Raw genomic sequence first — 12536 nt, forward strand, 5'->3', positions numbered from 1 at the left:
GCAGGACATGCAAGCTACTCTAGAGTCAGATATTGGTGAAGCAGAGGTTATGGATGTCTTGTTACACTTGCCCAAAGATAAAAGTCCGGGTTGGGATGGTCTCACTAATGAGTTCTTTGAAGCTTTTGCTACCCAATTGGCAAAACCTTTGCAGGCTCTGTTTCAGCAGGTGTGGGAAACAGGGATCATGCCTCCCTCATGGAAACAAGGACTTATTAAACTGCTTCCAAAAGTTCCTTCGCCATCTAAGTTGACACATTGGCGCCCCATTTCTTTGATTGGTTCCATGTACAAAATCTTTTCCAAAGTAATGGCGAATCGGCTCCATAAGCATCTCCCTGCCCTTGTACACCCTCTCCAGTACCGTTTCATTAAGGGCCGAAATATCCTACACAATGTTTTGAATGCCCAATTGGCCATTGATTATGCCCGGCATTCTAATCACGAGGTGGTGTTGATTCAACTGGACCTGGAAAAGGCTTTTGACTATCTGGACTGGTCGTTTGTTGCTGACCTTATGTCCGCTATGGGCTTTGGTGCTCGGATGTCTCGTTTGATCTACACCATTAGTGCTGCGGCGTCTTCGCGAGTCATGCTGAACGGAGGTGTTACTGAGCCATTTGTCCTTGCCCGTTCTGTCAGACAGGGGTGTCCTTTGAGCCCTTTATTCTTTGCCCTTGCGACACATCCAGTTCTTTCCATGTTATCACATATGGCCGCCTCTTCCTAGTTGGTCGGACTGTCGCTTCCTACAGGACACCATTTCATTAGCCAATCCCTGGCGGATGATACTTTTATGATTTTGCGTGCGGACAAGGATAACCTTCGAAAAGCATTGGATGTTTGGGGTCTCTTTAGCCAGGCGTCAGGCCTTCGTATCAATCCGCTCAAATCAGCCATTCTAAGCTGCACGGAGTCGGATTTGCAGTCCTTGGACTGGCAGGGTCTGGTTGTTCCTCGAGGTTCCATTGTCAGGCATCTTGGATACCCATTGGGTGTTGATATTCCCCCAAAGCAGCTTCTGCAGTGAATTTCTCAGAAGATGGTGGCCAAGTTTATGTACTGGAAGTCTCAGGCCTGGCCTTTTCATGTTCGCCTCAAAGTAGCCCAGATAATTATGTTGCCAATGATCACATATTTCTTGCCATTGTTGCCCTGGACTCCTACGACTCTGAATGCTCTCACTCAGTCTATTCGCTTCATGCTCTGGAAGAAGGACTCATTGCATGCAGGCATTTCCTGGATCTCGTGGTCACATGCGTGCACCCCCAAAAGCATGGGTGGCGGAGCTATTTTAGATGCCCAAACTCACATGCAGGCACTCCGTTGGTCCCTTTTCCGCGCCATGTGCTCGGATGATCATCATCCGTGGGTCGCTATTGCCCGTTCTTTCCTTGAGGGTCATGGACTTCGGCATGGCAATACCCGACTCCGGTGTTCTTGGTGGCACGTTCTTAACGCGGATTCACGGTTTTCCAGTTCTTCTTCATCGCTGCTTACTCATTTGGTGTGTTCCTGGAAACACGTCCTTCGAAAGGCTCAGTGGCACCCAACGGAGGATCGTCTGGCTACTAACTCTTTTCAAATGGAATTACTGGCGGTTTCACGTCTACTTTCGTGGGAAGGTAAACACGAGCTTAGACCGCAATTCAACCGGATGGCACGTTTGGGCTTGACTTCAGTTGCGGATGCCACCCTTGCCAGGCGCAATGTGCTTATCTCGTTTCGTACTGCTAGGAGGATTTTCCGGATCCCTCGTGGATATAGGCCTTTATGGGAACAGCTCGTGACGGTGCTCCAGAGCAGACAACCCTTTCCTGCTCTTGCTTTGGATCATCCCTGGCAGGATTGGGATCTACAAGGCCGGCTGCCTTTGAGCAAAGCTTCTGCTAATCAAGTATATCATCTCCTGATTAAAGATAATCAATGGCTAGTTACTAAAGCGAATGCTTTATGGGGATTGCGTAAATCCCGCTCGTGGTGGAGGGTCACTGTGATGGAGGGTTGGGTCAACAAGACACCCTTTAAATACAAAGTCTTTCTTTGGCGAGTGATAATTGGGGGTCTTCCGCTTGCTTCGGCTCTTTCCAAGCGCCGAATCTCCAATGGCACCTGTTTCTTTTGCACCACTGCTATGGAATCCGCCCGCCACCGATTTATTTCCTGCCCCGTCGCTAAGAAAGTCTGGTTACTTTTGTCGGCCGTTTGGCGAGGGGTGGTTGGCATCACACTGCGCCCCTTTGATTGGGTTTTGGGCCGGCCCAAATACCCTGCTCCCGCACAGCCACATATGAAGCTCATGTATCACTTTCTTCGATACTAGGGCTGTTGGCATAACTGGACGATTCGGAATGCTTTTCTGTTTAACTCCGCCCATAATGTTCAGCGGCATATTGTGAGGCTTAAGGGCCTCTTGTATTGGCAGTTAGATCTTCTCCATCGTTCTGATTTGCTCTCTACAGAGGATTTCCGTCCTTGGCATATGGCAATTTCCTCCGCATCCTTGCCATGAAATTGTAACTTGTAGTACTTAGCACCTCTTCACATGATGACTTGTATCGTCGTCATGTATCTTGTAATCCAGTAATCTTGTATTTTTTTCGTAATTAATACAATTACCCTTTACGAAAAAAAAAAAGAGATTTACGAAAAAAAAAAGAGAGATATACGGAAAAAGAGAGAGAGAGAGAGAGAGAGAGAGGAGAGATGCGCCCCGTCGCCATCGCCTGTAGCCCCGTTGCCGTCGTCTGCAGCCCCGTCGCCATCGTCTGCAGCCCCGTCGCCTGCATCTGGAGGCCCGTCGGCTGCGTGCCCCGTCTTGACATCACCCGTCTGACTTGCGGGCTTTGCTTCTGGTCGTCGCCTGTCCACCCTGTGTGTCAGGGCTCCTACCGTCGCCGTCGGACCTGGGCCCTGTGGACCATCGCCTGATCCCTACTCCGCAGCGCTTCTGCCACTGATTGTTCAGCCCTGCCGTCGCCTGTCAGCCCCCCTCCTCAGCATTCTGGCTCTTGTCACTACCCGTTGGCCCTGCGTTTCGCCCTCCTCAACCTGCACCGTTAGGGTTGCGCACTGCCTCATGCATTATCTACACTCCCTCGGGACAGGGCACGGCTGAGGCCCGACAGGTAACAAACAGGTTCAATCGGCTATGCTTGTAGAATACGCCCCTGGACAGCGCCTCTGTACAAAAGAGAGAGAGAGAGAGAGAGAGAGAGAGAGAGAGAGAGAGGGAGGGAAGAGGAGCGCGGGAGAGAGTGGAGATGGCGGTCGTTAGCGTGCTGTCCCTGCGCCGTCCGACGAAGCCCTAAATCGCCTGTATCGTCGCGTCCTACCTGCGAGCGTCCTCCTGCACGCGGGCGTCTACATGTGGAGGCTTAGAACTCGCCGTCGACGCCCGAGCCCGCCAGTGTGCCATCGTGTTCTGCCTGTCATCGAGCTGAACAACCCTAGTTTTTTTGAATATATATGAAGATAGCCACGTGGAATGTGCGAGGCATTTGCTCTCGCCATAAGCAACATGCCATGTGGACTGTCTTGCATGAGAACCAGTGGGATGTATTGTGTGCACTTGAGCACAAAAGTCACGGTGAAGCAGGAAAAGTTGTGGATTGTCATGGATTCCGTCTGTTTTATGCAGGGACACATGCTACGCACTATTCGGGCGTACTGATGATTGTCCATGAGAAATACCAACCTGTTCTTGTTAAAAATGATGTGCAGGGCCGCTTTCTGGTAATCGAAGTCTTATTTGAAGGAGAGATTTTATGGTTACTGGGCCTCTATGCTCCGAATGATCCCGCATCCCGATGGGATCTTTGGTTGACTTTGCAGGGCTCGATGCCACTTGGCCGAAGGGGGTTTTTAATGGGAGATTTCAATATGTGTGTTGACTCTTCTCAGTCCACTTCAGGGCATTCGGTAATGGATACGCCGGAAAGCCGGGTGTGGAATTCCTTTGCTTTGCGCATACTTAAGCAAGATCTTTGGTTGTGGCTTCACCCTTCTTTTTCAGGGTTTACTTTTCATTCCGCACAATATGCAACTACTTGGTCGCGGTTGGACCGAATGCATATCATGCAGAGGGATGATTTTCTTCCCGAGATGCTGGAAATGAAGGTCTTGCAGCAATATGCGTTGTCGGACCATTTCCCCCTCCACCTTGAGATGCGGGCACAACCTATTGCACCTTTTATGCAGTTGTTGGATACGCTGCCTTTACGTTTCAACTCCTCTTATTTGAAGCATCCAATTTTTCAGGGCTATATGCAGCAATTGATTGAGAGGTTCTTATTGGACTTCGCCTTTGAGGGCTTGGCTTCATTTGCACGGCTGCTCTCTAATGTGCAGCGGGTTGCTCGGCAGTATGGGATTCATCATGCCTCTCTTTGTCGGCGACGTTGACATGCAGCAGAGGAATTACTGGCTTTGGTCCGTTCCTTGCTCGTGGATTCCCCAGATGATGATTTTCTGCTGTCACTAGAGAGGCGTTTGGCCCATCTTATTCAAGTGTTTCAGTTGAAATCTTATCAGCAGGCCAAGCTGCATAACTTGACTGACACATTGCAAGATAGTGCCTGCCAGTCTCATAAGTTCTTTCGTGCCTTGCATACTTCTCCTGCTCGCGAAAATATGACTAGACTCCAGGATTCGGAAGGTCGCATGGTCACTAATCCAGAGACCATTGTCAATATGTGCAGAAATTATTTTATGGAACTTCTTGGTTCTTCTCCCTCGCCTTCTAGCCAGGTTACGCATGCCCGCTCGGTCTTCTATCATCTGGTCCGCCAGCAGGTTCCACTTGATATGCAAGCCACATTGGAGGCGGATATTTGCGAGGAGGAGGTTATGGATGTTTTGTTGCACCTGCCTAAGGATAAAAGTCCTGGTTGGGATGGTCTCACTAATGAATTCTTTGAGAACTCGGCCACACACTTGGTGAAGCCATTGGCGGTCATGTTTCAGCAGGTTTGGGAAACAGGGGTCATGCCTTCCTCATGGAAAGAAGGCCTTATCAAACTGATTCCAAAGGTCCCTTCGCCGTCAATGCTACAACACTGGAGACCAATTTCTTTGATGGGCTCGATGTATAAAATCTTCTCCAAAGTGCTGGAGAATCGGCTTCACAAGCACCTTCCAGCTATTGTGCATCCTCTCCAATATGGTTTCATTAAGGGCCGCAACATTCTACATAATATCTTAAATGTGCAAATGGCAATTGACTATGCACGGCACTCCAGTCAGGAAGTGGTATTGATTCAATTGGACTTGGAAAAGGCGTTTGACTATGTGGACTGGTCTTTCATTGCAGATCTCATGTCTACTATGGGCTTTGGTACTCGGATGTCCCGATTGATCTACACCATTAGTGCTGCGGCTTCTTCAAGAGTTATGCTCAATGGTGGGGTTACAGAGCCATTTGTCCTTGCACACTCGGTCAAACAGGGTCGCCCTTTGAGTCCTCTCTTCTTTGCCTTGGTGACTCACCCGGTCCTTTCAATGTTATCCTCAATGGCGGCTTCTGCTCAGCTGGCAGGATTGTCTCTTCCTTTGGGGCAGCACTTCATTAGCCAATCTTTGGCTGATGACACCTTTATGATTTTGCGGGCGGACAGGGACAACATTCGAAAGGCATTAGATGTTTGGACGCTCTTTGGTCAGGCCTCTGGTCTTCGCATCAATGCCTTTAAATCAGCCATTCTCAGTTGCACGGAGCCTGATTTATAGTCATTAGGCTGGCAGGGCCAGGTGATTTCCCGTGGCTCCATTGTCAGGCATCTTGGATACCCATTGGGGGTGGATGTACGGCCAAAGAACCTACTGGAGTGGATTTCACTAAAACTGGCGGCGAAGTTTATGTATTGGAAGTCGCAAGCGTGGCCATTCCATGTCCGCCTCAAAGTGGCTCAGACAATTATGCTACCAATGCTAACATATTTCCTCCCATTGTTGCCGTGGACGCCTACTACTTTGAAGGCTCTCACTCATCCCATTCGTTTCATGCTATGGAAGAAGGATTCACTGCAGGCAAGTATTTCGTGGATTTCATGGTCACATACATGTACCCCTAAACGCATGGGTGGTGGAGCTATTTTGGATGCAGAAACTCATATGCTGGCTCTTCGTTGGTCTTTTTTTCGTGCCATGTGTGTGGATCATCACCCGTGGACCATCATAGCCCGTTATTTTCTTGAGGACAGCGGCCTACGCCATGGTAACACACGACTTCGGGCCTCCTGGTGGCATGTCCTTAATGCTGACTCTCGATTTTCCAGTCCCTCTTCCTCTCTGTTACTGCACTTGGTCGGCTCTTGGAAAGTGGTGCTCCAAAAGGCGCGTTGGCATCCAGTGGGGGACCGCTTGCAGACTAACTCCTTTCAGCTGGAATTGTTGGCAGTATCGAGATTACTTTCATGGGAAGACAAACATCAGCTCAGACCGAGATTTAACTGCATGGCCCGTTTAGGTGTGACTTCGATTGCGGATGCTATCCTTGCCACTCGCAATGTCCTCGCATCGTTTCGGACTGCTAGGAGACTTTTCAGGATCTCGCGCGGATACCGTGGTTTATGGGGGCATCTTTTGTCGGAGCTTCAGGGTAGGCAACCCTTTCCTGCCCTGTCTGCGGATCGTCCTTGGCAGGACTGGGACCTTGCAGGCCGGTTGAGTCTGGAAAAGGCCTCTACTAATCAGGTGTATCATCTTCTCATTCAAGATCACCATTGGCTGGGTGTGAAAGCTAATACTGTTTGGGGACTGCAGAAATCGCAGTCATGGTGGCAGGCAACGCTGATGGAGGGCTGGCTGAATAAGGCACCTTTCAAATGCAAGGTCTTTCTTTGGCGGGTAATGATTGGTGGTCTTCCTCTTGCCTCGGCCCTTTCCAAGCGACGAATCTCAAATGGCAATTGTTTCTTCTGTACCACTACTGCGGAATCGGCCCAACATCGTTTTCTTTCTTGCCCGCTCACCAAGAATATCTGGTCACTCTTGTCGCAAATCTGGCGCGCAGTGGTGGGGTCCTCACTAACTCCTTTCGATTGGGTTTTTGTGCGCCCAAAGTACCCCACACCGCCACAGTTACATATGAAGATCTTATTTCACTTTTTCAGATACTGGGGATGCTGGCACATTTGGACCACGCGCAATGCTTTTCTCTTTGATTTGGCCTCTGATGTACCGAGACATATTGCCAGGCTTAAAGGGGTCTTGCATTGGCAGCTAGATCTCATCCGGTACTCCGACTTGCTCCCTCAAGAGGATTTGCATCCCTGGCATATGGCAATTGCCTCTGGGTCGTTGCCATGATTGGTGTAACCTTTTTAGTGCATTAGCACGGGGATTTCCCACACGTTGGCCTAGGGCCCTCATGTCTCTTGTAATCATGTAATCATGTAATCTTGTATCTTTTTTTCGTAATTAATACAATTACCTTTTACGAAAAAAAAAGAGAGAGAGGGAGGGAGAGCGGCCTACATTCGTTTCTACCACCCGTGAGCTCCTAGCTCTGCATCTGACCTGCACAAGTGGTGATTCAACATGGCTGGTCTGGATATGGCTTTTATCGACCAAACGGTGGCAGCCCTTGGTCCGGATTCTGATACTGAGGAGCCAGAGGATATGGTTCCTTGCACAGAGGAGATGCCCCTTGGTCCTGATTTCCAGCCTGCGGGCAAACGCCCCAAGCATACTTCGGAATCGACAATGGATCATCAGGAACGTTTTTATGCTCAGGTTGCCTCTGATTCTGTGGATTCTCAGGATGTTGACTGCGAGCATTTGTTGGAGTTTGACAACACTCTGCTTGGCGATTATGTCTAACATAATCATGAAGCTTTTTTTGACTCTGGACTGAAGATGTGCTGGAAGCCAGGGTGGACCCGAAAAATGTATTGCGCTCATTTTCGGTGTTTTATGACCGTGCTGTTATACTCTTCTTCACTGGCAAGATCCTAGTGCTTTCCCATATTTGCCAGTGGCTGCACAATCTACTACAAGGGGAATGTGTTGAGGAGATTTTTGTTGGGCCTCGAGGCTTCTATGAGGTGCTATTGAAATCTGAGAAGCACCGTGCTGATCTCCTATCTAAACCGCCATTGTTCTTTGATTTCCGTTTGGTCCATGTTGTGCCATGGTGCCCAATGGCAAATTTTCAGTGCCTGCTTCAACGTGAATGTCTAGTGTGGGTTAAAGTGGAAAATTTTCCGGCTGTCTATTGGCCACTGTTAAAGGATGCCATGGCCGTTGTGGGCACTGTTTTGGTCCCCCCGAGCCTAAGGGCCATGAATCGTAACCGTTTGTGTATGTTATGGGACACTGCTAGGAAAAGGCCTGCTTGGTTACGTCTTAATTGCTTTGGCATGCATCCTTTGCACTTTCGTTTGAAATGGGGCAACTTTGCAGGACATTGCTTTTTATGTGGAAAATTGGGGCATTTTATGGCCGAATGACCAGAGAAGCAATAAACTTCAGATGCTGAGCATGTTGCGCTGCCAATGGAAGATATGGTGTGTGATGCTCCGTCGCAGGATGCCACCCAACCACCTAAAGTTTTGGATAAAGGTAAACAACATGTTTCAGGTTTGGATTCCCGTGGCAATGATTGGGTGGATGTATGTGGAAAAAAAGGTAAAAGGTTTGATGCTGCCCTGGCGGATACTGGGTGTAAACGCCCCGAACAACGTAGTATGCTTAACAATTATGATATTCGCTTGTTTTCGAGATTTAATATAAAAGAGAATGAACACTTAAAGCTGAAAATGAAAATTACTCACAAAATTACAGCCATGAAAATGTAAAAGTAATGGAGACAAGATTGAGGGTTGAAGATGGGCAACCAAACCCCCCCCCCCCCCCTCCCCCCCCGGCCGAAGGAATGTATTTTTTGCTCAACCCAAGTCCCTTAGGAAAGAGCTCAATTACAATCAACGTGAGAGTGAGGAGAAGTAATTCTTACTCTCACAAGATCATGCAAAGATGTACAAACACATATGCATTATCTATTATGCAATGATAAGAACTGATTGCTTTATAGTATGAGAGAAGAAAGAGGGGAAATCAGCCTTTCTCCATTATTGAACAGTAGTATATAGATAGGGCTTGCTTCTTGTTGCTAAAATGGAAGAAAGAGCTTGAGAAGGAGGTGCTGTAATGAATTTACAGGCTTGTTGTCCTATAAAACAGCAGTGATAGAAGAGAGGGAATATGGAGGAATTTGATAATGGAGAAGTGGGGGATGATGATGGGGATGGATGGGGCCAATTTCTGGCTATCTGTGGTGGGTGCTGTACATGAGTTTACAGCAAAGAAAAATAATACTGAATGAAGAAAAGCGAGCTCTTATTTATAGGAGAGGGAAGAGCTAGTACAAAAGGGGAAAGTGGAGTAGCACAAGACAAGTGTCCAGCCACATGTCATGAGATGTGACAAGTGGTGGGACACTTGGAAACTTGTGTGACAAGTGTCTTGACACTTGTCTCTTCTCTATGGCCTTCCTTTTTGGGCTAAATACTATCAAGAATAGAAACAACCAAATTTAGTAAGCACAGTCAGAGTACAGAACTTACTATTTTTAGAATGACATCCCTATTTTTTAGGACTGGCATTTTTAGGCTAATTCGAGGCTCCTAAAATTTAGGGACCCTCCCAATATGGGTGTCATATGAAAGCTTTTTCCATGTACATCGCAAAAACGGTATCAGAATCTTCACGTGACTTTCCTATGCAAAGAAATGTGCATTTCAAGCTTTCAGCCCACACATGCACATTATACAAGCATTTCATGATCATGCCATCTTGTTGATTGTAACTGTCTGTTCTGGTGGATCTAGCCCACACTTCAAGGCATCAATCCTTTCTGTGTGCGAGTCTAACCCTGATATGCGTGAGTTCTGGTCACAAGCGCCCAATCGGGCCATATAGGTGGAAGTGTGAACTATCTTTTCTCTAACCCACCGCATGGATCCACCATAACCTGTGACCACTCATCAGTGGACAGCTCCAATGCACTTTTCTTTATATCTAATTAGTGCAAAGAAAATAAATTTAATAAATCATTATATAGACAAATTAATGAAAAAGGATACAAATTCTGTTTCTATAGAGTTGTGACAGCCCTCTAGCTTTTATTCAGCTGTCCTCAGCTGAAAAGCTTCTTGATATGGCTGAAGAATGTTCGGGTAATCCTTCATGAATTTTTCATCTACCCACTGTGCATCTGTTGTGGGTAGATTCTTGAATTTTAGTAAGAATTTTCGTGTCACAAGGCCACTTCTCGTGGTTCGATCCTTGTGAAACAAAATCTGTTCAGGTTCCAAGAGTTGCTCTGTTTCTTCAACTTCTGGGGGATCTTCATTAACTGGTTCTGGTCCTATGTAAGGTTTTAGCAAACTTACATGAAAAGCATTGTGTATTTTCCAATAAGCAAGAAGCTCAAGTCGATAAGAAACTTCATTTATTTTTTCAATCACTTTGAAGGGTCCAAAGTATCTACTGGAGAGCTTTGGAAAAGATGAATTTTAACCGAAACCTTGTTTGAGCCTGCTTTTATCAAACTTTAGCAAGACATATTGACCTTTTTCAAAAGCCAAAGGTCTTCTTCGTTTATCTGCTTGCTTCTTTTGTCGCTCTTGGGCAACTTTGATAGTGGCTCGAACTTGATCCATTGCTGTTTTTAAATCTGAAGCAAACTCATCAGCAGCAAAAATCTTATCTTTAGTGCGAATAATTGAAGGAGGAATCACTTTCCCTGTACTATTTCATTTGGAGCTTTCCCTGTGGATGAGTGCGCTGTATTGTTGTAAGCAAACTCCAATAATGGAAGATATTTCTCCATTGTGACTTATGTTCACTAACATAAACTTTCAACATATCCAAAAGAGTGAGATTCATCACCTCTGTTTGGCCGTCAGTTTGAGGATGAAAAGCTGAGGATAACTTTAAAGTGGTTCCCAAATTCTCAACTAAAGCATGCCAAAAGTTACTTGTGAATTTGGAGTCTCTATCTGAAATGATCTCAGAAGGCATACCATGTAATCTGAAGATATGTTGAATGAAAAGTCTTGCAGCTTGTGCGGATTTCAATGTTTTATGACATGGAATAAAATGTGATTGTTTGCTGAATCTATCAATTATGACCCAAATCATATCATGACCTTGAGGTGTTCTCGGAATACCTGAGATGAAATCCATTGTGATAGATTCCCATGGATCTTTGGGCACTGGAAGAGGTTGCAACAATCCTGGAATCTTCTGCCTATCATACTTGGATTTTTGGCATACCAGACAAGCCTCAATGAAGTTATGTGTATCTCTTCGTAATGTTGGCCAATAAAAGTAGCGCTCAATTGCACTTAAAGTGGCTGCCCTCCCTCTATGCCCTGCACAAGGGGGTTCATGACTTTCTTTAAGCACCTTTTGTCGAACAGGAAGAGTGACACAAAGGCGATTGTTCATGAGAAGGTAACCGTCTTTGATGAAATAATCTGGATGACAACCTCCTTGCTGTAAATTTAACCAAATTGCTGCAAAATCAGTATCTTCATCATAAGTATTCTTCATCGTTTGAAAATCTTCATGATGAGCCACTGTAATAGTTGCAATGCGAGGTACTCTAGAAAGTGCATCAGCAACTACATTTTGTTTCCCTAGAGTGTACATAATTTGAAAATGAAACATAGACAAGAAATTTTCCCATCTTGCATGTTTCTCCTGCAAATGCTTTTGAGTCTTGAAATACTTCAAGCTTTGATTATCAGTTTTAATAAGGAATTCATTGCCTAAAAGATAACGTTTCCATATCTTTAAAGCATGAACCACTGCTAAGAGCTCCTTTTCATAAATATCATACCTTTTCTCCACATCATTTAGACGGCGGCTTTCAAAGGCTACGGCATGGCCTTCTTGATTTAGCACTGCACCAATACAATCATCGCAAGCATCTGCTTCCACCACAAATGGTTTTACCAGATCTGGAATGATAAGAATAGGTCCAGAAGTAAGAGTTGTTTTCAGCCTTGTGAAGGCTGCCTTCTCTTTTTCCTTCCATTGGAAAGAGACCTTCTTCTTTGTAAGGTCATGAAGTGGAGAAGCCATATGTGCAAAATGCTTGATGAAGCGGCGATAATAAGGGCATAAGCCAAGAAACGATCGCACCTCATGTACATCATGAAGATGAGGCCATTCTTGAATTATCCTGATCTTTTCAGGATCCATCTGAATCCCTTCAGAAGAGATGACATGCCCAAGGTAATTTATTTTATGCATGAAAAATTCACTCTTTTTACCATTTACCAAGAGTTGATTTTGTTGAAGTAATTGTAGAACAATTTCCAAGTGTTGATGATGCTCCTCTTCATTCTTGCTAAAGACAAGAATATCATCAAAAAAAGTACCGACATATTGTCGATGCTCTCTAAAGATGCGCTCCATCATTCGATTAAAGGTGGCTGGTGTATTGGTTAATCCGAAAGGAACCACCAAGAATTCATAAAGACCATATGAAGTGCGGAAAGCAATTTTGTGTACAGCTTGTGGTA

General features: G+C 46.0%; 1 protein-coding gene across 3 annotated transcripts in view; it reads right to left on the minus strand.

Moving 5' to 3' along the window:
* LOC148032134 (uncharacterized) overlaps positions 1–12536 on the minus strand; it is a 306148-nt gene that overhangs the window by 149792 nt on the left and 143820 nt on the right. The gene's annotated exons all lie outside the window — the stretch shown is intronic.

Source organism: Lygodium microphyllum, chromosome 8 (genome assembly GCF_053477565.2).
Source record: "Lygodium microphyllum isolate KBCC chromosome 8, Lygodium_microphyllum_v1.1.10, whole genome shotgun sequence".
Lineage (NCBI taxonomy): Eukaryota > Viridiplantae > Streptophyta > Polypodiopsida > Schizaeales > Lygodiaceae > Lygodium > Lygodium microphyllum.